Source organism: Melanerpes formicivorus, unplaced genomic scaffold (genome assembly GCF_026170545.1).
Source record: "Melanerpes formicivorus ecotype bairdi unplaced genomic scaffold, bMelFor1.0.p_v2 SCAF_4, whole genome shotgun sequence".
In the NCBI taxonomy this organism is placed as follows: Eukaryota; Metazoa; Chordata; class Aves; order Piciformes; family Picidae; genus Melanerpes; species Melanerpes formicivorus.
Window position 1 is genome coordinate 29554897 of NW_027142356.1, and position 25632 is coordinate 29580528.

Consider the following 25632-nt stretch of genomic DNA (forward strand, 5'->3'; position numbering starts at 1 on the left):
TCTACCAGGCTGCTGCATTTAAGTCATAGTTTTTTTTTCCCCCTAGCAAAGCTTCTTTGCTCAGCTAGAGTAAGTATCAGGGGAGGAAAAATAATACATCAGACCTGTTCTAAGGAAAATAATGATCAGTTCAGACATTAGTTCATGTAAGGCTTCTAAGTGATCTATGCTGCAGTGGAAAACATGGACTCAAATGCATTAAGTGCAAATAAGAAAAACTGATTGGATTAGGGTTTTCTCCCCACTGGATTATTTTCATCCTAAATTCTGTATGTTTTCCTCATCTTCCATCTTCCCTTGTGTTACTACCCAGGAGACAAAAACATACTAAATATACATTCATTTTCTTGCTCATGTTGGCTGCATACTATTTCTTAAAGTGACAGAAATGGTCTCAAGCTGCGCCAGGGGAGTTTCAGGCTGAATGCTAGGAAATACTTCTTCACAGAGAGGATTACCAAACATTGGAATGGTCTGCCCAGGGCGGTGGTGGAGTCACTCTCCCTGGAGGCATTTAAGTGGCATGTGGACCTGGCACTTAGGGACGTGGTTTAGTGTTGACCCTTCAGTGCTTGGGCAAAGGTTGGACTGGATGATCTTTGAGGTATCTTCCAACTGGATGTTTCCTGTGATTCTGTGATTCTGTGACATGCAGAAAAGACTTCGTTTGTCTTTTATTTGTTTTCAGCCGCCACCTCCATCCTACTGTCCACTCGGTAACCTTTCAAGCATACAGAAGAGCAGTCACTTTAAATCACCACATCAAAAGCACGTGCTGTCCCTTCACTGATGTTGCAGTTCATCTTTCCATATTAGAGAGGATGGGGAAAGAGAAGCAGAAAGGTTTTCATTCTACATTTATCTACATTTACACCTTCAGCAATCTCCTTTAGAGCAGTCAGTGCTCAAATCCTGTCATAGGCTGCTGCAGCACAGTTTCCTCATAATATTGTTTTGTTCCACCCTGTCTCAGTAAGGTTCTAAGTGAGGACATCTTGGTGCTACATAGAACCAATTTCAAGCTTTTCCCTTCTACTTTGTAGATGCAAGTTTCTGTTTAGTACGCAGTACCTTTATCACAATTACTCCCATTTCTTTTTTCTATCCCACTACATATAACCATACTTCTAAATAGGACTATTCCAGCCAGCGTGAACATTGGTGTAACTTGCAATGTTAAGGTGCTGTGTGTCTAATGCAATACACATTCACATACATAGAGACCTGAAACCCATGGAAGCCTAGGGAAAGGCCAGAAAGAAAACAACCCACAATTACTGATAGAACAGAGTCTAAGCAAAAAGCAACATGGTACACTACTATGTGATACACATTGTCTCCTGAGCTCACAAGCACCATCAAGTTAGCACCTATTAACAGCTCACTGTGCATCAGCTGGTCTTTACAAATTGTCAGCATGTATTACTTTGCATTTAGTATAGGCAAACTGTGTGCATGTTAGCTTAGCTTTCTTGCATGTCAGTACAAGTCACATCACCATGTATTTGCTACTGGCTAAGAGCCTATTCATCTCCACATCCACTTTTACCACGGTTTAAATGATAGTTGCTAAACCCTGCTAACTTAATCTCACATCCAAGCCTCACACTGGAGACATAGCCATGCAACTGACTTGTTCTTTAATCTCAGAAAAGTCACAGAAGCAAATAACATTTGGTGTCATTTAAACAGCTGACTTGCTGCAGATAAGAATGGGATTGGTTTTGCGTCAGCAAAATTGTATTTCTTCAAAATATTAAGTCTACAGTGAGCCACTGACGAAAGCACTGAAAAAGTAGGAAAATAAACTGGTTGTGTAACCTTTCCCTTCTATTAGTTTCTCTTAGATAAGTCTTAGTGCTAATAATTCTTCCTCCATTAACCACTCTTTATATAGCTGAAGGCAAGCATATCTTGGAGCTGTTGCAGAGGCACAGCCCCTAAAGGCTCAGGAGCGTATTTCCTGCAAGAAACACTTTCAAGTAGATCTTTGTAAGCATCTTCTTGGAATTTTATCTTTATCTTCCTTTTTTTTTTTTTTCTTCTCACTGACAGTTCCCTGAACAGAAAGATCTTAAGGAGGTATTTTGGAAGAAAAGGTGACAGAGAGAGAGAAAGAAGCAAAGAAACAATCAGTAACAGACAAAAAGTAAGAGTGTGTGGTGCTGGATGCTTTTCATCCTGCACTCAAGACTGAAAGGTCTCCCTTCCTGGTTCACTACCTCTAGTACCTAAACATCCAAGATTCTAAATTTCCCTTCTGTTAAGTCATTTCTTGTCACCTACAAAGAACACCCCTGTTCTTCTAGAAACTGAGCAGGTTTGACTGGAAATCTTCACACTGTGGCAACATATGAATCTCTCAAACATCTTCACAGTATCACAGTATCTTCTTACATGATCTGTGATTTAAGCTTTCCTAGCAGCCATCCCCCCAGTCAGTATACTTTTTCAAGGTTTAGCCGTCTCCCTTGCTGTAATATCCCTCCCCCACTGCCTTGGCACAAGCAATTAAATTCTCAGTTGTACTCAGATGGCTTGAAAATACTCTTTTCAAGATAACTCTGCTGGGCCATCATGTTCACTATGCGATCTCTCTTCTTTCCTCTCAGAACAGACAAAAATAAGCCAAATGTGATTATGTAAAAGTATGTTTGCTTAGGAAGTGGCAAATCTGGAGAACGCCAAGGGGCGACACCTGTACATGCAGAACAGCAAACTTCCCATTCTGCATATGGCTGTGTGAACTCACTGAAATGACACTGAAGAAGAGAAGAAATCAGGGGGTGTGTGTTTGTTTGTCTTTTTCTAACTGGAAAAATAGAAAAGTAATTAAAAGAGGCTAGAAGAATACAAAGTCTCAATCACCAATATCAGGAAGAAAGAAAGCCTTTTGTCTGTATGTCTCAAAATATTAACAGGCATGAGATGGTTAAACTAATACCTGAACACCACTGAAAAAGAAACTTACTGCTTCCCTAATTACTTTATTTACTGTAAAAAAAATGCTTTCAAAAGTTATGGAACATTGCCTTTCTTACTAATTGTGCTAGAAACCATAACCCAATCTTTAATGTGCATTTAAGAATAATGGGAGGAATAAATAATTAATGCCACATACAATGCAGGGGTTTATCTAACAGATAATGGCTCACAAAAGAAAGAATTTTATTACGTTAGGGAATCCAGTGAACTATGATTAGTCTAATGGTTAAAGTGTTAAGAGTATTTTCCAGAGCTGGTTGTAAGTATAGGACTGAACCTTGTTTTAGCAAAAAGCACTAAAAAAAAAGTTTAAAAAAATCATTACTTAAAGGACTAATTTAGCCCAGAGATCCGTGATTTGTTCACCAGTAGCTTTTGTGGTAAGAAGAAATAGCAAGGATTCTTAGAATGGTTTTACTTGTACCCATTACAGATAAAATCATCAGTAAAATTACAAGATTAAGCCCAAATTGCCATCCAAAGACATTGTCAACATTTTCAGCAGGACTACTAACAATTTTCTCTAGCATACAGCATCAGTATGTTGTCAAAGCAGGATATGTACAGCTTTATTCAAATAGGCCTTGGGCAAAAAAAAAAGAACTCATATGAATGTGAAGTGTGTGGTAACCAAAATTAGAGAATATTCATTAGTCACTGAGCCTCAGAAGGCAGAGAAGACTTTCAACTGTGTTGCTATACTTTTCTTTAACCAAAGTTGGCACTGGCCTCCAGAAAGGTTTACTTTATATTTATGCAGCACTTTAAACACATTCTGCATAAGCAAACAAAGGGGAACAGCACTTAACCACTTGCCAAAGATGCTAAATGCAGTTATCGACATTCATTGCATGTCTCTACTGGCCCTGTCTCCACCTCAAAAAGGAAAAGAAAAAAGAAAAAAAAATCATAGCAAAGTACATTAACGTCTGGCCTGTTGGAATTTTATCTGGCAGAAGTCAGCCTTATGATGCTGAGAAATACCCATGAACACACCACTGTGTAACACGAACAAATCTGCCACATGGTGTTTTCCCAGATACAGCCAAGACAGACGTATCACAGACTATATATCTACAACAAGGCAAGCTGTTCCAGGGTTAAGAGCTGCAACTGCCAAGTTCTGGCACCAGTTTCCTAGGCAGGTGCTTCCATTCCCTACCACATCAAAAGCACCGACACCTTGGACCAAAATCTCTAACAGCCACTGTGAGAAGCACCTGAGTTGCCAATTACTGCCACTGCCACTCCAATCTTCACAGTATCACAGTATCACAGTATCACTTAGGTTGGAAAGGACCTCGAGGATCATCGAGTCCAACCTGACACCGCATCCAAAGCATTTAATCCATAGCTGGAGCAGGGTCTGCACTTAAAGTCTGGCAACTTTCGAAAGCATGACAGGAGGAAGGAGAGGTCCTCTTGGCAGCTAAACAGGTAGAGCCTGGACCTGGAGAGTCCTGAGGACAACACAGAATCTCTCTGGCACTTCCCAGGAAATCCCCTTCGTCACCAGGCCAGAGGCTAGCTGGGAGGAATGCCTTTCATTGTACCTGCCGAAAGGCTGTTATTCTGAACAAACTAATCCACATTCATTGGGCCAGGGAAGCAAGGTATCACTTTGCAATGCAACAATTAAGGAATCTACCTGGGAGCGGGAAAATTTGAATTTCAATCCCTGTTACAAGACTGCTTTTCTAGCCAATTACCATATAATATTAAAGTACACAAGCAACCATTAAGAGTCAAGAGCAGAAACTGAGTTCCCTAATAACCTATTCAAAACTATCCATTACTCTGGATACCAACAGGACACAGACTTGGCCATCCTGTGCTGCTGCATTTTTACTGCTATTGATACTCAAGTTACCTGGTACTATTTCAAATGATTTACACCTGCTGCATATTTATTATTAAAGACAGACATGCACCCATCTCAGGGCAGTTTTAGTTTTCAGCCCCTTCAGAGGCATTTATGGAGCCTACTCCTAACTACCTCCTATTGACAAGGAAAAAGGAAAGAACACAAAAAATGTCTGCTATTCCATTTCTCCCCTTTCCCATCTAGTGTGATATTCATTCACCTCTTTCTCTGCCCTCTGATTTTTTGCCATGCCTTATTCCTCTCTGTGGTCTTGGTTATCTTCCCCTTTATCATCCTTAGTCTTCCATTTCTTTTCCCCGTGTAATTTTTTTGTGCATTCCCTCTTTCTCTTTTCCTTCTCTCCTTTTTCAACATTAAGTGATAGGATACTGCAGCCTTCCTCCTACCTGAGTTTATGAAACGCAAAATGCATGGGCCAGAAAAGTTGAGAAGGAAGTTAAAAATGCAGAGTAAAAAAGTAAGGTCAAGAGAGAAGAAAGAGCTGTCATGAGGTTTTGATCAGAACAAGTGTTTTTCTACCAGTTTTTATTACAATCCCAGGAAAAGGATTTCCAAGGGTAAATGATGGAAGGGGGGGAGGGGGGGAAGAGTGTATTATACAGACCTCAGTGGCCTGTCCAGTTATTTTTCCTTCCTTGCATTGAGAGTCCATGGCCACTTTGAAACCCTCCTTGATGAGATTTTCCACGGTGTAGGGATTTCAACTATCACCATCAACCTGAATACAATTTTCCCAGGTGGGAAAAATTTAAAGGAATGCTCCTGATTTTCCTCATTATAATATAATTTTAAAAGAAAGAATCCAAGTCTCTGGCTTTCAAATTGATTTTTTTTTTCCTTGATTGCTGCTGCATGAAAAGCCTAGACAAACAAGAAAGCCAGGAAAAAACGCAAGAGCCATCAGAGTGGAATGGTTCAGCAAATGCTGAATGAACTGTGATCTTTGGTGGGATAAGATCAACATGACAAGCTTACAGCTGTAGTGATCAGTCAATACTTTCCAGACCATCCCATCAGTGACAAAGAGAGAGGCACTTTTAAGTTGTAATTGAGATTAGCCTCGATACATACGGTTGGAGCCATGCCGGTGAACTTTGCTAAAAGGCTGGCTATGTAAACTATCTATCACTCAGTTTCACATGAGCAGTAATCTAATGACACCACAAAAATCTCACAATGTCCCTTGCTCCACACGTCCAGCCACAGCATCGGACTCACGCTAGGGTGCTTCAGCTGTGCTTCTGACCTCCCAAGGTCTGGAGTACTGTACAGATCCTCACCAAAGGTTGGCATTATTCTCTCAAGATGTCCAAGCCTTGTACAATGCTCAGTCTTGTAGCCCAAAAGCACTCTTGCTCTAATCTGGCTCGCTAGACTTGCAGTTGTGTGCTAACTGAAAACCCCTGCACAGTACTACTGAACCCAACACGCTTTGGATGAAGCCCATCAAAGATGGGCAAGATTGCTTTTCAGAGATGGGAATAATATATTTTGTTTGTTACTACTAAGCTAACCACAATAAAAATAAATAGCTCCCTTTCATGTGGTAATGAAACAAAGCAATCATGCAGTATTCCTTCTCTAATTATTGGGTTGAAAGATTCAGTGTCATCCTGGCATGTTTAATTCTGAATCATATTTATCACATATATAAACAGCCAACAACTGTATATAGTAGTGGAGGGAAAGATCAGAGAATTAGCTTGATGTCAAGAAAGCATTTCCTATGGACTCACCAAATCTGTCCCAGATACAGACTCCTACATTGGCACACAGGGAACCTGAAGGCTGCTTTGCCCTTATGCACCAGACACACCAGCTAAGCGTGTCCAACCTTGCTGGCATTTGAAAGCCTCTCCTCCTTTAACATCACATCGGAAAAACTTGCTTTTGGGGGCTACCAAAGATAAGTAAATTATTTTCCCCTCATCATCTCCTGTTCCAGGCAGTGCCACCAGCTGAAAACACCATTTCAGTGTTGAATCTCCAGGAGCTACTCCATGGGGTCAGGGAAACTGCCATGAAACGTACCTTCCTCACAAAACCCTCGAGAGGGTCGTGGAGGGAAGCATTAGCTCTTCTAACCCTGAAATCCAGGCTGTCAAGCACAAAGAAGAGGCGGCAAGTAATACTGTGGACAAGGTGCTCAAAGGCAGAGTGAACTTGTGGCCAGCTGCTACAAATCTCAAGCATTTTGTACGTGTTTGCATTTGTAACCTATTTTGCATAAATGGGAAGACTACCACAAGTCAGTCCAGCACCGCCAGCACCTCCTGGAATGTGTTGTTGTTGTAACCTGGACATTGCCGCGTGCCATTACGCTAACCTCAGACCCGCGGCAGCTCGCCGCATGAGCAATCTTTGCATGAGCAACCTGCGTTTCCCATGCTCTCTCGCTGGGATGGCAGCAGCGGGCACCACGGAGCGAGCTACGGCCCTGCCTGGCCAGGGCGGAGCCGGGGGAATGCGGCCCGTCCTGCCCCGTCGCTGCCCCGGGCTGGTCAGTTTCCCCGTCCAGCACGAGGCGCCTCGGGACTTCTCACTCCGCGCCGTCTGTGGGGCCACGCGCGCTTCACAAATTCAACCAAGGCAAGGTTTTGTGGTCACAAGTTGTCATTTTAAACGAGCGCAACCTTGTTTAGGTGGAGCAAGGTCAGCAGCTGCCCGTAGCCACCTGCCCGGATTCCCCGTCCCGCTGCGCCCGGAAAGGCGCCGGCATCGCCCACAGCCCTCCGGAGGGGCGTCAGTTTCAGCGGGCACCGCGGGGAGATCTTTCTCTTCGCTCCCGGGCGGTATTTTTAGTCACTGACCCAGTTCCCCAGCTCGGATACCTGCACCTCCCTCACCGCCCAGCACAGCACTGCCGCCCCCCCTCCCGGGGCGGGCGGCAGTCCCCACCGACAAAAGCACCGCCCCGGGGCGGCTCAGCCGCGCGGCCCGGTGCCAGGTGAGGGGAGCGGATCGCCGCAAGGGGCTCGCTGCAGGGCAGGTGCGGCCGGAGTGCGGTTGTGACGCCTCATTCGGGACGGCCCAACCCAGCCCAGAAAGGGGGCGCGGAGCGGCCAGTGAGGAGCAGCCCGAGAGGGGGAGTCGCGTACGCCGCTACGGGCTGCTGCGGGAGGGCTGGGCGCGGAGGCGGTGCTGCCGGGGCCTCCGCGGGGGCACTAGACGCGGAGCTGTCGGCAAGCGGCGGTTCGAGGCGAGTTTCTCCTACATAACCTAGCTACAAGTGAGGGGCGGCGTGCAAGTGCCGGCGTAAGTACCGACTTAATTTTATTTCTTTAAAAAAGTATTAGTGCTTAAGGCACACTCCTCAGCCGGGACCCCAGCACCGGCTTCCCGAGGCGGTGCGCGGGGGCGGCGCGGAGCGGGGCCGGGTCTGCCCGGGCTCCGAGGTGCGTGACCGGGGAAGTGGGTCACGGCCAGCCGGCGCTCCGCGCTGCTCCTGCTCGCTTTGCTTTTCTTTGGTAACTAACAGCGCCCCCGCGCTCCCCGTGCTCCGGCAAGGTGTGATCAAGAGCACGGCCTTGGAAGAAGTACAGGTGCAGCTGCAGCGAGGTCCGCGTGGAAGGGACTTTCCCCTGGGTTGATGCGTCGAAACTTCGGAGGGGCGTTAGTCGTGTGTATATTTCTATTATTATCTTTAAGATATGTGAAGATACGGAAATTGTATGTTGCTCTCGTCGCTTTTTCGGCTAGTTGAATGTTGGTGTCGTGTTTGAAATGCTTAAAATCTGACGGAGACTGCTGTCATGCACCTGGACTGCTGTGGTCCTGCAGTAGAAGCACTAACACTCTTGAGACTTTAAAAGAGTATCTTTAATGCTCGCTCCCCCGTTTGCTGCTATTTATACCACGCGAGGTTGGCAAGGGAAGGAGAGACAGCGTTTGAAAAGGACATTGAGCTTAAACTTGATATCATTGTTCTAAGGCCAAGGCAAGGTTGCAGGTGTTTAAAATAAACGACGAAGACAACAACAAAAAAGCATCCAGGATACAACCCCCTCAAAACAGCCCTGTTCTTTCTGGTTTCCTGCTATATTATCAAAGCAGAGAACTGAGCATCTCCTTCTCATTAGGGGTATGTAGGTTCTTTAATCAGACACAGCTCTGATGGTCTGCCACCATCACTAAGGCTGTTCTGTGGTGGGGCTTGTTGTTTGTTTTATGACTGTAATGATGATGGACGGTGGAGCTGATTTAACCCCACATTGGGGGTTTTCTGCTGTGGCAGATACATGACTTTCACTTAGGCTGGTAAAATAAATAGTTACTGGTCATTGCCTGTGCATTGTAAGGTTTGGAACAGTCTAAAAGCACCTATAAAATATAGTTAATACTAAATTGAACAAATTAGGCAATACCTATGCTATTGAATGTATATGGCTAATGATTTTCTTCCTCCTCTTTCTAAACTCCATATACAGTAATATCTCTTTCTGAAGTGTGGAGAGGTAAACTTTCCATACAATGAAATATATTTTGGAGGGGAATGGAAAAGCTTTAAGCTGCTCGATTTATTGTATCACTGAGATTCTCAGAGTGGATGGTAGTGTCAGATATGATGAGTTCATAGTCTGGATTACTAAATAAGACAGGTATTAAAAATTGCTTATTCCTCATGACCTTGCTCATTTGGTACTACAGCAATGCATTGTAGCGGCTGGCTCCTGTGACTCCATACCAGCTTAGTTTTCTTAATGCTAATTGTTGTGGGTGAGCCATAGGTTGCTTTTTGAGCCCTGTTTTTGTGGAGCATAATTGTACACGTGGTAACAAGGCTGTATTTAAGATGCCTATAGTCACTTTAAATTGTTGCAGAGTTCTGATTTCTAGCTGCATTCAGTCTGCTTCAGAAATGTGGCTAAGGCAATGATCATCTGGTACCTCTGATGCTAAAGCTTTACCTAGCATCACTTTCCATCCAGGTTAAATAGGATTCGGTGTGTAAAGAATCCATACATAGAAAATATTTAACAAATGTTAAACTTTTAGTGGCTGGTACCTTAAAATGGGTTTCACGCTATCTTCTTGAGCAATTTGGATTGAGTAAATAGCAAGCCTTACTGTTGGATGAATAACTGTTCCTGCTTCTCATGTGTTTTATTTAGGCACTTCTCAAGGTATTGATTTCAGCTGTAAGACTTAAGTCTGCAAAAGCATGATGTAAAGGCCTTGACAGAATCAAGATGTGACAGAGTAATGGCACTGTAAATGTATTTGGGGCTCCCATTTCTGATTCTTGCATTTTGTGGTTTCAAACTTCTGTCAGCAATTACATATGGAAGAAGCGTTGGTTTTGGGGTTTATTTTGGTTTTGTTTATTTTAAGGAAGAGCCAAGATTCTTGCACAGATGGGAATTGTTATGAAAAATATCAACTGCAAGGAAGCTTTTTTCCCTTTAACTTGTAGGGTCTTGGCTATAACATGTCAGGTAGCTAATGATCTCCATGATCTAGCAGAATAATTGCTTGCAATAGGAACTGTGGAATGCAGATTGGCCATCTGATACTGTGAGACTGATTTTATATCTATAGAAAAATAAATACTTTTTTTTATATATACCTATGCATTTTATACATGTATAAATGTGCACATTTTAGCTATATGAATGTGGCATGTTCATATAAGATGATAAAGTATGCCACTGCTGTGTGAGTGAAAGTGATATGTGGTATGATACAGCAGAAGCTGAAGTGATTGCCTGTCTCAAAGTCTTTCTCTCTAAGCTCATTTTGTTCTCTCAATTCAATTTCATAGTATATCCTGGTTTTCTGCTGAATTGGGAAAACCAGGACCTTTTAAAGTTGTCTTTATCACATTAATATAGAGGATTACCTGGTGAGCTTGTGGAATGTTCAGTCTGTGCAGTAAGTTGAAATGAAAGCTGGGCAAGGCTCTTTCCTCTACTTTACTTGATTTCATGTGGAAAGGGAAACAAGAGTTAGTGCTTCTTCAGTGTTTGTGAAATTGAACTGACTGCTGTAACTGTTGTTTAAGCAAACACAAAAGTGAGAATGATAACAGCAGCCTAGTTCTTTCTGAGGGAGTACTTGCACTTTCCTTTTCCTCCTTTATGCAGGAACTCAGCAGTTGCTGTAACAGAGGCATGTGAAGAGTCCTATTCTGCTTTCCTGTTTTCTCTGTTGTCACAGATAATTTTGTAGAGCACATTGGCTGTGCATAGGTATGTGTTGTTACTTGGAAAAAAATTGGTGGTGTTTGATATTTTTTGTGTCCTCTAAGTGAACAAAATAATATTAATTGTGCATCTTACTTTTCCACATTAGTGGGATTTTTGTAGTACCAAAAAGTTACATCGAAGCTTAACTTCCTACTGAACAGTAGAATTCCCCTTGCCCCCTCCCCATTCCTAGCATCTGTGCTAACACCAGTCCTATTTCATTGACTTCTCCTTACCTTGCATGAATGGCATTAATCTTTAATGATTCTGACACTCTTCCACTTAGGTTACTTACCTCAAAGTTACTATTCTGCTTAGTGTTTTTTTTTGTCAGGAATAACCAAAGCTGTGGATAGCAATTGGTGTGACTGGTGTGTTGCTCACTTATACCAGGTCTCTGGTGTCATTCTTCTTTAGATGGTTCCTTTAGGTCTGTCATTTTGTTTGACTTCTTCATACCTGGAAGAGCTAAAATAAATTGTAACTGAAATCTCACTGCCCAGTTAACTACATGCTCTCAGCAATCTTCACATATTTGGAGACTTTGTAATTATTTTTCTTTTTGTAATCTGAAGTGTCTGTTAGAAAATAGACACTGGCTGACTTTTGTATTGTATGTAAATGTGGCTACATGTTGTTATGCAATATGGGAATTCTGCAGGGAAGTGCAAGCATTGCACTCGAAGCCCTGGGAGGTGAGGTGTTTTAACCCACATTAGGTTTTGATGAACTGGTTCCTACTGCAGACCCCGCTGACTGTGTGTGCTGGTTGTCCTCCTGCTCGGAGTGATGCTGGTCATCATCTGTACAGCAGAATCCCTGAGGTGTAGGGTAAAACAATCCGAATGGATGTGATGGAGCCCTCTAATGACTGATATTCCTAGTGTCTGATACCTTTTACTTTATGCTTTCTATGCTGTCTGTAACAGGAAGAAACCAGAAAACTTTCATGTCAAAGAAGATGGGCAGGCCCTTTTCAGGGAAAACCAGGGATATTGAACGAGGAAACTTCATTACTATGAAAAATGTTTGTAGCTGTGTTAAGTAACTTTCCCCTGATCACCTGGCAATGTATGAGGTCAGTATAGTGTGTCTTGGACTTGTTAGTTCAGTGAAATGGTGCTCCCTTTCCTGTTGGATGATCAGTCGTGAATCTAGGCAACTGGCCAGAAAGGAGATGATTTGTCATTGTGCTCCCCAAGGAGTGTTATTGTTTTTTCCACGGGTGTATATTACAGACTTTTGCCTCAGTTGATCTCCAGTTGGAATTATAGCTGAGGCCCACTGAGGAAAGACACATCTTTAGTGTTGAATTCCTAGAGACTGAATAATCATGTGTGATTATTGCTGCACCCTCATTTCAGTAGGGCTTGGGCCATGTGGATGTGTATGCTAGTGGGCATTCTGACAGAGCTGTGGTAGAGCATGGGCTGCCACGAAATGGGAAACATTACAATGTGCTCATTGTCACAATAAACATGATGTAGCCGTTTTTAATTGATGTTTTACCTTTGTGCTCCTAGTGAGTCAAGTGCAATTAGTTTACTGGGGAGTTGCAATATTTCAAGACCAGGGTGTGAGTGCACTTCTAAACTGGTGGTATAAATGGAAGATGCTGCTGACACTGGCTTATGCATAACATGCATCCTGTTAGTGCCTAGTCTAGGAGAGTTAGCAATTCTTGGACAAAATTTGGGGTCCTTGCTCTTAATATCAGATTCAAATGTTTTAGTGGTAGTGAAAGATTTAATTTACCAGAGATACTTGAAATACCAGTGACGTGACTTGGAAAGGGAAGCCAGGAAATGATTGCAGAATACCTTCCCTGAGTTAGCATTTTTCTCGAAAAGATGCTTTAGTTTACAGGATTACAAACTCACTGGGAGGTACCTTTGGAGGTAATTTTTCCCCAGCCTTCAGGCTGAAGTAGGACTCCTGTTTGTGCTACATCAGGTCAGTTGTGGCAGGGTCTAACTGAGTCTAAAAAATGTCTGTGGATGGAGGTTCTGTAACCTGTTCTAGATATTTTAGCAAATAGCTGTTCCAGTGAAAGAAATACAGGCAAAGGGATGTTACCACCTGGTTTTGACTTTTAGTACTGCACTGCTTCAGATGAAAGTCAGAGACCATCGAGGAAATTGTCCTAAAGTAACGTGTTGGTATCTTTTGCCTCCAAAATTCAGGTGCTCAAGTGATTCATACTGTTGCTGTGCAGAGCCCTAGCTCTTTATTGCAGCTCCAAGTTGCAAGGCTGTAGTTCTGCCTGTAGGTGCTGTATAGCTCTTGGAATGCTGCCTTCTGCTGTAAGAAAACTCTCCCATGCTCCCTTTGAGATTGCCTGCCATTTAATCTAGTCGAAGCTGCAACTATGTGCCAGATGTCCTTTAGAATTGCTTTTATGTTGGCAGGGGGGGCACAGAAATCTCAACATTTTCTGGCCGAAATTAGCAGGAACCTTCATGTTGATAGTGGTATATGGGTAAACAGTGAGAAATTGAAAGGCTGTGTTGTGGTGTAACTCTCAATAGCTTTACAAATTATCATGCAGACAAGTGGCACATATTCAATGTGTAAAATTGGAAGTCTGTCAGTGCAAGCTTTAGATAAAGTTTCTGGAGCTCTGCTAAGCTGTGCTAGGTGATCAGCACAGCTTCTAGTCTGTGGAGCAGAAACATATATGCACAATTAGTTATTTGCCAAGTTGAGTGTTCAGTTGTAGAGAAGTATAAAAGATTATTTGTCCAGTGTTTGCAGTATCTAATCAGGCTTTTCACATTGGGTTTGTTTGGCTTTTTGTTTTGGTTTTTTTTTTTTGGGGGGGGGTGTGGGTCATTTTATGGTGTTTTGATGTCTTGGGATTTTTTGGTGTTTTTTTCTCACTCATTTTGGTGTCTTTAATTCTGTGTTACTCAATGTCTCATCTGTAGCTTCAGTATTGCATATTAGTAGCTTTATGCTGTCTTGGCCTTTAAATTGCTGTCTATTTAAAGACACCTTAAAAAGGCAGAATATATCAAACACATTCACCAGCTTTTACAGGTATCTTGGGTAGGCATTCCTTTTGGGAGGTGTTTATCCATAAACAAATCCAATATGTATCCCAGTGATAGGATTATTTATATAAACATTAAAACGATTGTTCACCATTTAAAGACCATTTTATGTTGATTCATAATCTAACACTACCCAGATGCTGTACTATTCTTGAATGTCTGTAATATTCTTTTGAGGAAAAAATGAGATTTGGTTTGAAAGACAGGCAATGCTGTATTGAATATCATGTCATCTGCAATGATATCACTTAAAGATTAAACTTTTGATGGAGGTTTGCCTGTCAGAAGGCATGAACTTCCCTGACATCTTCATTGCTAGGCTTTGTTTAACCACTTGTTAAACATTCTCCTTGTTTGTACTGATTCTCTTTGCACTTGACTAGCGCTCTTTGAGATTAGCAAACCCAAAATTCACGCTTTTTAGAAAATACAACTTCTAGTGAATGTTCTTCTGTCAATTAAATCAGTTTATCAATTTCCCAGAAATTGGAATAATTAAAATGCAATAAAAAATTAACTGGTCTGTCTTGATTTGTTGGGTCAGGTCTGAACGCTGACTTGTGTTCGTGGAGGAGCTGGCAATTAAACACACTGAAGCACAAATCAAACAAAAATGCACTAGGGTGAAAGGACAGATTGAATAAGCCTCCCCTGTTGTCTTTAATGCCATGTAGAGTTTTCTGTGTAAAGCCCAGTGTGCATTGCCACAGGTATTTGTGGTTTGTTTGGGGTTTATTTTGGCTGTAGGTGTGTGGTGCATGAAAATGCATGGTACTTTGTTCACCTTTGAATACAGACTTTGTGATTCCATCTAAAAGTTGTCAAGCCTCTTGGTCCTGCACATGTGCTGGTCAAATCATTACTGCATAGCTCTTTTTATCTTTTTTTTAAAATGCTACTTGATTTTTCTCTTTCCCTCACCTCCTTTGTTACTGATTTGGGCTGAAGAGGAATGCTTGTATTCAACTGTTCCTTTCCATGTTTTGGATGTCAGTCATTTGGTCCTGTGTATACATGATTACTTCTGACTCACAGTTGAATCTCCTGATGGTCCTGTGGATTCTTTGATGCTGGCAGTCTTAAGCATGTTCAGAGTTTCACTTTGATCCTGTTTGCCCTGACTCCATCTCTACAGTCTTGCATGACAGTGTGAGCCTCACCTTTGATGCTGTTTGTTTATGGCTGTTTGGTGGAGGCCACTTCTGAATGTACTGGCGTAGCGGTTCTTGGCACCGTAAGCAGACTCTGTCTGTGGCAGCATTCTCATCTGATTTGTGCACTGGTTATTGCTTTCCTCACATCAGTAGTCAAGGATCTTAAAACCATTGCTCCTTGCGTGACTATTATCTAATCTTGGGAAGCCAATTGATTGCAGTATCCCACTGTTGCAATGCTACCTAATTGCATGGCTTGTCTGCCAGTTTGGCTCTGCAAGACACCTCCAATGCTGACTTGATAGTTTTATTGTGTTGTAGATGCCTAGGAGATGTCTGTAGTACTAGCATCAATAAACATCACATTTCTATCTGGACAACTCCTTGTTTTAGGTATATTCTCTACTAGAAATTTGTAACTGGGCAGTCTAATGGTGTCTGTTATCTGTTGTACTTCAGATGTAAGTTTGCAGGAGTTAAATGCTGCTGATTTCTGCTAAAGAGAATACTGCTTTGTGCATTTGATTTACTCCACATTTAGTGAAGCAAGCCAGACTTATAGCACTCCAGTCTCTTATCTTTCAAGCCGTATGGTGCATGTAGTATTTTTGTTGTTTGTGAATTCTCATCCTTTTCAGGTTTCTGTTAGCAGCAGGTGACCTCAAGGGCATGAAAGTACTGAAAGAAAAGCTGCTGATAGAATAGAATAGAATAAACCAGGTTGGAAAAGACCCTTGAGATCAAGTCCACCCTGTCACCCAACACTATCTAATCAACTAAACCATGGCACCAAGCGCCTTATCCAGTCTCTTCCTAAACACCTCCAGTGATTGTGACTCCACCACCTCCCTGGGCAGCCCATTCCAATGGCCAATCACTCTTTCTATGAAGAACTTCTTCCTAACCTCCAGCCTAAACCTCCCCTGGCGCAGCTTGAGACTGTGTCCTCTTGTTCTGATGCTGGTTGCCTGGGAGTAGAGACCAACCCCCACCTGGCTACAGCCTCCCTCATAGGGCTTGTGCTCCAAACCCCTCACCAGCTTTGTTGCCCTTCTCTGGACACGTTCCAGCAAGTCAACATCTTTCCTAAAGTGAGGGGATAGGATTCACAGTTCATAGAGCACCATGTGCTGTCACATAACAGGTGGGTCAGTTTAATGAATTTGTCGTCAGCATTGTCTTTCTGAGAAGCACTCTTCCCTTGCATAACATAACATTTACATGCTTTTTGGGATGCAGTGAGGGTGGACTGCTGGAGTTTTCTCTTGTAAGCTTTCTCTATATGGAAGAAATTCCTTGCAGGTGTTTCTATCTGGTTTTGTCCTTACTTGTGTCAGTATAAAAACATCTCAGAGCTGCAGTGTCCCCTGTAGTGTTTCCTCAGCTTTGCTTCTTGCTCATAAGGAGTTCATAGGACCTGTTCAGGAATTGTAATAGCTGAATATTATGAAACTGAACTGTCTGGGTGTTGACTCCAACTATAGTCATGTAATAAGCCAGGGTCTTGATGCCAGGAGATAATGACGACTGGTTTTGCAGTCAACATAGGTTGATGGCCTTGGGCAGATGTATGCCTTTAGGCATTTGCACTCTTGGTATCTGACTAGAATGATGGCAGAGGTATGTCAAGCAATTAAGAAGCTTGTTTCTTTTTAGCATGCTTGAATCTGTATTTGCAGAATGGGTGTTCCTGCTCTGTACCAACTCATGTAATGAATAGCTTCTTCTGATACTCATTTAGAGTTGTGCAGAGTACTGCTTAATCTAAGGTTTCTTTGTAGTTTTGGTGTTCTAATACTAAGTATATGAACCTTGTGACCTTGGCAATTTTCTCAGGAGATTATGAAGGCTCTTGGTCATCTGCTTAATTATGTGTATTGCTCATGGTGGAAGTTTGCTTCTACTTTACCACAGAAACAGATCAAGATATCTGAGCAGTTTCTGTATGTGTTTAAGACTCATCATTACCTTTCTTTCCTTGCCCTGGACTTACTTGTGTTTATTCTTTAGGTGTCTCTTTACCTTAATCTGGCAGACACTGTTGCCTGTGACATGGATTTCATGTAATGAAACATCACACTGCTCTGCAAATGAGCTCCAAAGTCAAATACTATAAAGCACATCTTTCATCTCACACATTTCTCATAGGTTTCATAGGGGTTGCATTAGACATAACTAGCATTTATTTGTGTTTCTCTGCTCTAATAGTGCTGCATCTTGGCACTTAATATGGCTCCAAATTTCAGCCATCTTGAGCTGGTGGTTTGTTTAATAGCTTAATTGCAAAGTGATAAATGAATGGCATTTGTCTCCAGTTTCCTGGATGAGTAGGCTCTATTATTAGACCTTCTTGCCAAAAGCTGCCTCTACTGAAAGGGGTACTGCAGGTTTAGCCATTTCTTTCACACACACAGTATTGAGAGTGCTGCTTGTTGTATGGTAGTAGCAGCTACCCTGCTCGCCCTATGGCCTGTTGGCTGGGTGCTTTAAGCCTCAGTGATACCTGCCATATGAGTTGATGCCTTTGGATTTTTTTCATTCAGTGCACAGGTTTTTCCACCTATCCTAGCCTAGTGGCAGTCAGCACTGTAATTCTTTCCCCCTGTGCCCAGCTATCTTTATAACATTCTCCTGTAACGCAGCTATTGGCATCCCAGAGGTCACTGCTCTGTTGAGATGGTGTCTAAGCCTTACTCTACGCTGATCTGTAGTCAAACATACATTTTTAAAATGAACATTTAGACAAATAATCTCTGTGGAGCCATGGGAGGAGTGACTGTAACATACCCAAAACTGTTTGACAAGAGCAGAGGTGATGAATCGTAGTGGTTAGAGCAGCCCTTCTAGTGGAATGCTTGACGCTTCAGTGGTAGAGCTTGGCATGTGGGCATGCCTCCAGCATTTACTCTCATGTGGAATACCCTCTAGGTAAGTTGTCATCTAAATATAGTAAGCCTGTGTGGTGTGTTTGCTGTTTTCCCCCCAATGGACTATTTTCAGCACAAAGTGGGAAAGGTTTATCTTCTACAAGGTCACTCCATCATAGGCTTATGGATATCTCCAGTTGTTCAGGATTCTTACTGAAAGCTGGGTAGGGGACTTAGAGTCTTTCTGTTCTCTAGTCTGTAATGGGATGCATATAATAGACTTTTAGAAAGTCTGGTTCTGTAGAGGTCATGCCATAGCATCCATGTAAGTTAAATTTAGAGCTTGTTTATAGCTGATTGGTGTCAGAGTAAAGCTACTGTTACAAACTGCATATTTATTTATAAGCATACAATGAATGTCAGCTTCGTGTAGAGGAGCAGCCTAGAACTTTGTTCCTAAAAGAAAGTGTGGGGGGAAAAGGTTTCTAGGGAAGGGAAAAAACCACCAGTTGCCACGTGCTCTTGATGGCTGTTTCATATAAAAATGGTTTTGTGCTTGTCAAATATAAATACAGCCAGATACTGTGGAGAAGTAGATTTCCTGGTCTCCAGAACTAGCCAACCATGGTCTCTGGCACTAACCATGGTTTCCAGCTAACAGTAGGATGCCTATTGAAATAGTTGCTGAAGTAGCATGCTGGCTCCTTCCTTGCATCTCTTTGGCTGATCCCTTCCCTCTCTCAACTTAAAAAAAATTAATAAAAAATGCATTATTTGTGTTCATCTTGTTTAATATTTAGCTATAAACAAACCATTCTAACTGTGCACAAAGGTGCAGATCCTTTAATCTCTTAATAGCTTTTCAGCACACGTGGTTTGCTTTCTGGTTTTAAGAGAAGCACAGTTACAGAGAAATCTGGCAAATTGAGCTTCTTTTCTGCCTCAAAACAACATTGAGTAATGGGGTAGCAATGCAGCCTGTTAAATGTAGCATCCCTGTGCTTGTTCAGCTTTTACTTGTCGAGGTTTTGGTTTGTAAACATAGATGTCAGTTTCCTGTTGTTGTTTGGGGGCTTTTTGGTCTTGGAGTTTTTATTTAAGCCCTTGCAGTATATATACATTCATAGTTTTTTAAATTCATTGTCCAAAAGAATTTTTTTTCCCATTTGCTTTATTTTGAATCTTAGCTCTCAGTGTAGGATACTGGTTACTGGTTTTCGGGAGGTCGATTTGATATAAAATAGCCAAAGGAAGACTCGCCTATGGAATCTTCCCTTCAAACACAGAAGAGATGAATCTGTAGTGCCAGAAGGGGAAAATGTCACGTAATGTGTGCCTGTCCATACTTCCAAAGAAAAGAAGCCTGTCATTGAAGTGATTATGAATAGTCCAGTAACTTTCCATGCTCCTCAGCTCTTCCAGAAATCACTGTCAGAAAGTGGCAAAATGGCCTTTGTACTCAATGGTGCACTGCCTGGAGAAAAAATTTCCTATCTGCGGTCTAACGGCTGCCTTTCTACAAGCCAGTGACTCTGAGGTTAATGTTTAAAGATTTTAACGGATTTGGCCTGTTGCCATTTAAGTAGAACAGCATGTGCTTAACCCTGAGACTCAAACAGTTCCCTGGTAGCCAACAAAAACAAAAATTACTCAATAGTGCAGTGATCTGCTAACTTCCAACATTTATAATATAAGGCTAATCACGAAGAAGGGTATCTTAAAGGAGGACTGTGGGTTTGACTTGCCTATTCAGCTGGAAGGAAGGGAGTTTTTACAGATGGTGTTGGAACTTTTTATAAAACTCTCTAGGTTAAATAGGAGCACTCAATATAAACAGGGTGCTGTGGACTCCAGTAAAAATCATCCTAAAAGATACTGATCTCCATCAAGGAATTTGTCACTTGTTGAAAACTGAGTAAGTTGTTGAATTCGGACTTCATCTTAAGCTCTGGTTGGGTTGGAACACAAGGGTTAAGAAAAAGTTTGAGTATAAAGCACAAACTGCATTTGGGAGTCCTGGTACTTATGACTCAAAATGGAAAAAATTAGAAAAGAAAACCAAGAGTAATTGCACTGGCGTTCTTCAGATGTCTAGTGCTCTTTACCTTAATCTGGCAGACTCTGTTGCCTGTGTCTGGAGGAGAGCTGGGAGCTTTGACGCTGGGACTTCATCTCTAATCTGGTTTTATTCTGACCTTAACCTTACCAAGAGCTCTGCCACAAGCATCCCTCTTAGGGGAGTGCTTCGCGTCTCTTCTGCCATATGATGTAAGCCCAGGTTTTCTGCCAAGTATCCTAAGTATTTTCTATTAGTGGTCACAGCCATATTGCTTTGGTGCTCTCTGTAGTTGAGGGAATGAAACCGCCTGCAAGGTATGCTAAAATAAACCTGCCTGGGCAAAGGGAGATGATTTTGTTTCCTCATCTTGCTTTTATACACAAATCTCAAGTTTAAGTACTATGTGAATTTTTCACATGTGTAGATATGCAACCTCACACTTGAGAACTCCTAATGAAAGTGAACATAAATCCCATAATTTCCAGCCTATGAAATAAATACTTGAGGTTGCAACAACTTCCAGACAAACTAGTGTTTCGCTTAACTCTGATCAAGTTCTGTGGTCTTTGTATTTCAGCATGGAAGTGAAATACTCTGGGCCACTGTTTCAGTTAATTGCTTGAGCTCTTGTTTGCATGTACTAAAAGGAACAATGCTGCAAATGGCCACCACAGAATTAATAAATCATGTATTAACATGTGATTTATGTGGCGTAAAGGGGTGGTGCTTCAGTACATGGTTGTGGAATATGCACAGTGACAAAATGCAGCTTCCTGTGGGCAGCATGAGTGCTACAACTCTAAAACTGGTATGAACTGCTTACTCTTTTCCGTCATCCATATTGGTCATTTTGAGATGATAATTTCATATATTTGGGTATTTCAGTATGAAAGAGAAATTTCTACTTACATAACTGCTTCACCTGCCATCCCAGAGAAAGAAGACAGACATCCCTTTGGCTGACTAGCCTGTTCATATCACATGGTGGTGCTTTGGGGGAAAAAAACTTTTCAGTGTTTTGTAGATAATAAAATGACAATCCTTGTTTCATCCAAGAAATAAGACCTTGTGCAGATTTTTGTTTGTAGGAGCTTTACTACATCTACCTTTTAAGATGAAAATTAAAAAGTGTGCCTCTGAAGAAAAAGGCTTTTTCTAACCCATGTGTGTTAAGTTGGATGAAGGTGAACAATGTATTCAGACTACTGACTTGACTCTCAGACTCTTACTGTGATCTCTGCCTGCTGCTGCTGTACATAGTTGACTTGCCTCCAGGCATCACTCTTTTGCATCCTTTGTCAGGGGAAGAGACTCTAGCAGTCAAAGTGGCAGGTGAACAATTTGATAAACCTGCCCAAGGAATCACGTTTCATCTGTTGGCAGAATATGAATGGATCAGTCAAACAGAAGATAAACTCGGATCCATGTTGTTCTGAAGGGAAGAGGAGGAGGAGCAAGGGTGGTTGGTGATCACTCTCTTTTTTTGCAAGGAGATGTTTTGGCTGTATTTAACTAGATCAAAAGTGTGCTAGTCTCCACGAGGGAGATTGTCACAAGCAAAGTTGGGAGTAATAAAGCAGAAATATCAGTCTGCTTTCAGAAATCCTTAGGGTCATGACCAAGCTGTAACAACTTCAAGTAGTGACCCAGAAAGATCAGGTAATGGTGTAGTGATGCCAGGCTAGGCACAACAGGTAAGGAATAGCCTGAACATGCAAGCTTTAGCTGATGATTGTTTTGGGGATGGTGGTAGCACATGGTTGTTAGATAAAATTAATGTATCCTATTCTGTCCTGTTCACAGCTCACCAGTGGCAGGATTTGCCCCCCAGTGAAGCTCTGCATGGAGCATGTCTGTGGTACTGAGGGGGAGGTTTTTTTTTCAAATGGAGGCTGGAGGTCAGGAGGAAGTTTTACACAGAGAGAGTGATTGCCCACTGGAATGGGCTGCCCGGGGAGGTGGTGGAATCGCCATCACTGGAGGTGTTCAGGAGAAGACTTGATAGGGTGCTTGGTTGCATAGGTTAGTTGATTAGGTGGTGTTGGATGATAGGTTGGACACTATGATCTTGAAGGTCTCTTCCAACCTGGTTTATTCTATTCTGTTCTATCCTCCTAGTCAGTGGATATTATATTTTAGTTCCTTTTGTGGACAGCTCTTCCTATTCTGCAGGTGTTCAGTTCTCTGCTTTTCTATGAAGTTTCTGGTGCAGTGTTTCTTTCTGATGGTTAATGCAGTGAACTGGGAGCCACTGTTAAAGCATTGAGATGGAATCTCAATGACAAGTTGTGTAGTGCCAAAGTTTTCCAGTCTTCTGTTGTCGCTTTCCACAGGTAATTCAGCTGAGATGTAGTATGCTGTGTACTAGTTTCAAGGCTCTTGCAAGAGCAGAGTCTTGGATTTGCCAAATGAATGAATTTGACACTTTGAAGAACTTAGATGCTGCAAAGCTCATGGGTAGAGGTTGTTGTCTAAGAACATGGCATAGCCCAAAGAATTGTCTCCTGCTCTGAAAGCAAGCATTCGATTCATTTAGCATCTGTTGCTAATGGATATCTAGGTAGAGTAAGTGTTTTCATGTATTGCTCTCTAGGAAAAAGAATTAGTTGATATTCTAGGCTTTCTTGTAAGGATGTGTTATTAGCTCTCATTTATAATCAAAGATAACTGCCTCATTTCTTGTTGTACGTACGTATTGCCAACAGGATGCACATTATGCATTCTATACCTTAGATTCCTAACTTCATTTTTACAGAAGTATTAGAGGTTGCTCTTTTTAAAAATGTCATTAATTTTGTGACCTTTTAAGAGATTTCAAATTGGTTTAATTTCTTATAGTATGAAAACCCAGCCATTGAATTGAATAAATGAAATAAACAGAGAGCAAGTTCTATTTCGTGTTCAGAAAGGAATTCTTCTGAGATGTTTAACTCTTAAGTTAATGCACCCAAAGCCAGTGGTTTGTCTGTTTAAAACAGTGAGCACATGCCACTCAAATGTTTTAATTTGAATGATGACTGTGTTACAGTGCAGTTTAATATAGCTGTCGTAATTTCACATTTAAATTGACTTTGTTAAAATGGATTTGTTTATATTTATTGCAATTCTTTTATAACCTGAGGAAAGAAACACCTTCAGAGGGTGAAGTAACCTTAACACTGTTTTACATAGCTGGTCTGTCTTAGCTTTGCTTTCTTTTTTTTTTTCTTGCAGTGCTGAATTAATTGAGATTGCTACTGTAAATGGGTGTAACAGCAAATTATACACTTCTAGGGTAAATCTGTGAGCAAATCAGGTCCTTGTTGAACAGAGTCCTTGTCCCTCACTGTAAATAAGGTCTGAAGTGTTACAGAAAATACCTTTTTGCAAGTATCATCTGTGCAATCCTTGTCAAGCCTGCTCTTAGGATGTGTGGCTAACGTGCCAGAAGCTTTTGATGGAGTGCTGGCAGACAGTCTAAGGAAAATTCTTTCAGCTTGAGCCTTTTATTGCTGCATGGCTGGACTGATCTTTGAAAGATGAAGTCTCGTGAGAGGACTTTATATAGTCTGGCTTACATGGTTTTGTTTTGGTTTCTTTTCTTTTGCCTCTCAATATTACTGATTGCTTGTGCTCTCATGTATGCCACTGAGGAGAGCTTTTGATTGCTAACTCAGCCTCAGCTCATCTCTTTTAAAAGCCTTGAGCTTTGATTGTGGTATTACTTGAAAGTTGTTTATTCCATAAATACAGAAGCATGCTCTTATATCTTAACAGTCTATTCTTTGCTACTTAGAGGATAATAAGATTACTTGTACTTTCTGAAGCTGTTTGCTTAAATGTAGCCCAAAGTAAAGCTTTTAATTGCAAAAATTACAGAGAAGCTGGTAGTCTTTGAGGAAGGTTTGATGACTTCTGTCAAATGATAACCATGTGCTGTCATGGAGTTAGTGTTCCCTGGTATTTTAAATTTAACAGCTAAACCATAAGTATTAGTGGCTTTCACAATTAATGTTAAAAACATGCCAGGCTGAGAGAGAAATGCCAAAAAAAGCGCTGCAAGTAGTTTCCATATGTTACTGACACATTATTTCCTGGAAGGCTGGTTGATGTATTGGCAAAACTAGTGTAATATGGCGTTTTCCATTTATGTTTTGGAAGACCAATCAAGTTGCATCTCTTAAAATGGAGAATTTGGGATGATAAAAGGCCTCTACTGAACTGCTTTTCTTTGGTCTTCTTAGTATTTAAGATGGTCTTTGATTATTGATCTCTGCATGTTAAGGCACTGCTTTTTTTGTCTGTTGCTCTCTTTAGTTAAGCTAAGACTCTAAAACAGGAGCTACTAGTATTTGACTTATAGATAGAAGGAAAGATGAAAATTTGGAAGGTGGCAAAGAAAATCTAATGTGTTACCCTGTGTGGGAAGAGGGAAGAGCTATACTTAGAATAGGGAGGCGGGGAAAGGAAGTTAATGTAGCATTGCAAAATGTGTTTAAACCAGCAAAGTTATTGACTGGAATGTATGATTCAGTCGTAATGCTCTGTCTTAACAGAACCACATTGTAGACAGAACTAACCTAGAAGCAAACATCCACTACACAAGTAGAGCTCAACATAGGGTACAGAAAATCTAACTGCTTAATCACACCTCTCTCTTGCTACCATTTTCTCTTAGTGATTCAAGGGGGTTGGGTCAGGCAAACAGGTAGCTGTGGCTTCACCCTTAGCTTTTAGCTCTACTGTGATTTATTTTTGTTTTACCTTTTATTCTGAAACATGTGCAGGAGGAAAGGCTGGTTGTGGCAGTGAGAGTGGCATCTCTTAGGTAAGAGTAGTAATTATTTCTAAGGAAATCCTAGAAGCAGCTTTTTGAAGGATTGTAGTGCAATGGTACTATCTTAAATGTGCAATACTGTTTCTTCAGTTGTTTAACAACATTTTCAGAATGATAAATATTTTCAGTAACAACACTTTAAGAATAAAATTTTCAGTGTGTCCCCCCCCCATTCTGACCCTGAAAGGATTACAGGGGAAAGGGAGGAATTACTGGCTTTCTGTTAGCACACAGTAGGACTGGTGCCAGTACTTTTCCAAAAAGCTTAAGATCTTCATAAATAAAACAGCTGTATCTTATTGCTACTGAAACGTGAAAAGTGCATGCAAGGAAGTGTGAGCATGTGAAGAACGGTGTCTAATACAGTCAAAGTGGAAACTGGACGGTGTCAGGTGTCCTGCACAGGCAGATGGGGTTAGCCCATAGGATAGTGGGCTGCCATCTCCAACAAGAAGGTCTAGAAAAGTGCATTAGGCTGAGTCTGCTTAAATCTTTAACAAAATGGAAGCAGCAGAACTGTTGTGGCCTCTGACCTATACCTCTGTCTGTATTTGAACACAGATATGCTTTCCAAACTGAAAAGGGGAAGAAATTGTTACAGGTGGCTAATATGCTGCTTTCCATTACT

At 41.6% G+C, this 25632-nt stretch overlaps 1 protein-coding gene across 1 annotated transcript in view; it reads left to right on the plus strand.

Moving 5' to 3' along the window:
- The first annotated feature begins 7823 nt into the window (after positions 1-7823).
- MTUS1 (microtubule associated scaffold protein 1) overlaps positions 7824-25632 on the plus strand; it is a 129853-nt gene continuing 112044 nt past the window's right edge. Inside the window, exon 1 of the mRNA XM_068137491.1 lies at positions 7824-8125. The gene's annotated coding sequence lies outside the window, so the exon portion shown is untranslated. The remainder of the gene's footprint in view (positions 8126-25632) is intronic.